Genomic DNA, 2,695 nt, shown 5'->3' with positions numbered 1-2,695 from the left:
CCAACTTCGTCAACAGAATAATGGACACTTTTGCTGCAGCAAAAGAACGAAAGGAAGACTTCTTCTTCAAATAGATTTTCTCAAAACAGGTAGGATGAAGAAAACATCTCATTTACTATGCCCTTGATTATCTTCAACCTGCTTTAACCTACTTGTGCACGCCCACTTTTTAGACCCACGAGCCGCCCTTGGTTGAAGTGTTAAAAAGTGTAGTCCTGGTGAGGCTTGCATTACAAAGTGGATTGCATTGTTACGTTCATTCATGAACATAATCAGATGACAATTAGAAGGCTCATATATATATATATGAAAATCCCATACAGAACAAGCATTTCTTTCGAGAGAATAGAGATAGCTTCAGCACTAACAACTGTAATAAAGTATGATTGCAAAAGACAACGTACCAATGCACAGTGCCATTAACGAATGCCTTTACGATGAACCTCCCGTCCATCGACATCGGACTTCCGGTAAAGAGACGGAATCCTTGGTCTCTTTTTCTCACTCATTTTAACAAATCATTCCATACCCATTAAACAGATATTCTAGCGACCTAGGACCTAACATATAACAGTTTGCCCTGCGAGCTAGTCAGGGTGATGTCTTTGTGCATTTTTCACCATCAGCGTCTATTGAATAAGCATCCCACAATAGGTCCACTGGGGGAGGGGAGGGGCATGGCATGCGCATACTGTAGATAATAATTTTTGCAACAGCATGTAGATCTACAGTATGAGTATGACCTATCAGAAAAACTTTGTCACTTTTGGGTCCTCAAAACAGGCCCTTTTATACGAACAAACATCCGAGCGTGTGTTCCAGATGCAGTCAACGTCTGGTTCTGTTCCTTGGTTGGGTCACATGGGGTACGGATGAGTAAAAGAAAAAACGCGGAAGGACGGATGGTGGCTCTTTAGGAAAAGTGACCATGCCTTTCAATGTAAACTAAATAGCTTACACTACAGCTTACAGTCCTAATTCAGGATTTTCCCCCCATCATTCTGATTTATATTTTGTTCTCACTGTGCTATTGAGCTAAACCTAATGAAATGTTGCCCTGTGCTTAAAAGGAGAGTAAAAAAGGAGAAATGAGAGGATTGTACTTGACTCCGCCCCCTCTCCCCCTCTCTACCATCCTACCTATAAATAGATGGAAGTTTGACTCATGTCAAAGGTTGGGAGGTGGCTGACGATTCGGGAGGTGGCTGCGGGTTGACGAAAGGGAAAAGCGCGTCGGCTATTTGGAACTGAGGACCCCAGGCTTTACTGATCCTGCCCAAGTGAAACAACGCATTAAAGTCACGAGTCATTAAGAACGAGGTAAACAATGTCGTTGTTAAGTATCAAACTTTGGGACAACTAGACATAACAATACAGCTAGTCGTTGGTCATCGCTTTGCAACGTCTCACAATAACTAACTGGTGAGAAAGAACAGGCATGTATTGTGTACATGTAAGGTTATCGAGTGAATTTTGTTATGTGAAGCTCACAAACGCGCCCTTTGCGATCATGAAAAGGGTGATTTGTCGGGGAACAGGGGTATTTTTCGCTAACGTTATGCAGGCTTTTCGAAATTTTTTGCCCACTCAACAAAATGAATCGGCGTTCTCAGACGCGTTTGTCACTGGAATATTCCATGACCGTCTGAAGCAAGGTGGAATTTACCGTCTGGATTAATAGCACAGTCTTCATTTGGAAAGGAGAGATCCAGCTTTGTCTTGAAGAAATCCAGTCTGGGTAGTGGGACGATAATTCCAATCACGATGGTATCCTGAACGTATTAATAGCGAAACATTTCTCTTCTTTTTGCTCTTTTTCAACAAAGCTTTCAGGCACGTTGACGCTGTTTATGGGATCCTCTAACACAGAAGTAAAACGCCCATAGCAACCTAACAAGCTCTAGATACGTTTAAAGTAGCCGTCGATGAAATTAGAAACATTTTATACGTGTTCCATCAACAAAACAGACCACAGAGAAACACGCTTCCAAGAGACTCAGACATTACAACACCAACGAAATTTCTGCAAAGTAGGCCTGTGACATAATAGTTTTTCAAATTGTGACAGTTTCTTGAAGCAAAATGAAATCAATGCACTATCAATCTTCGACTCCTACAAATTCCAGGACGATCAAAAGTCGTTTCCTACAGTTCTTTTAGGATTGTTTACTGAAACATTACGGTTTTGCATTATAAAATCAAGCTACAAACAGAATTATAAGTATTACGGTTTTGCATAAAATCAAGCTACAAACAGAATTATAATTAATACATTGCAGTGACATATTTAAGTCTGCACATGCACGTACAATTCTGGGCCTTTATTCAGCGCTGAAGGAGTACAAACGCGACTCAACATTTATAGAAGTGGGCAAAATCCTAGCTCTGGTGTGGTTTGCTCCTGCTTTCCTATCAAACATCTGTCGTCTTTATCTCCCCTCCTTCTTTTTCATGTTTGTTACTCCCTTGTAACACCTCTAATCTTCCAGCGCTCATTTGACTTCACGGAGTTGCGAGCGCCGTAAAACCTCTAATAAAGCAAACATAAAACAAATAGTAAAATCCTAGAAATCGCACTGACGTTTATGTCCATCCATAAAGACATCATTGACAGCATGCCCAACTTCGTCAACAGAATAATGGACACTTTTGCTGCAGCAAAAGAACGAAAGGAAGACTTCTTCTTCAAATAGAT

General features: G+C 40.9%; 1 long non-coding RNA gene across 2 annotated transcripts in view; it reads right to left on the bottom strand.

Annotated features, from left to right (window-relative positions):
* Positions 1-2,695, bottom strand: part of LOC118477178 — a 13,347-nt gene that overhangs the window by 6,405 nt on the left and 4,247 nt on the right. The window contains exon 1 of one of the 2 annotated variants that reach the window (XR_004858886.1): positions 405-938. The exons of the other annotated variant lie outside the window; for it this stretch is intronic. This is a non-coding gene — a long non-coding RNA (uncharacterized LOC118477178). Of the gene's footprint in view, positions 1-404; positions 939-2,695 lie in introns of those variants that run through there. 2 annotated transcript variants of the gene reach the window in all.

Source organism: Aplysia californica, unplaced genomic scaffold (assembly GCF_000002075.1).
Source record: "Aplysia californica isolate F4 #8 unplaced genomic scaffold, AplCal3.0 scaffold00397, whole genome shotgun sequence".
NCBI lineage: Eukaryota > Metazoa > Mollusca > Gastropoda > Aplysiida > Aplysiidae > Aplysia > Aplysia californica.
The sequence above is the reverse complement of the archived record's forward strand: the minus strand, read 5'-3'. Positions and strand labels throughout refer to the sequence as shown.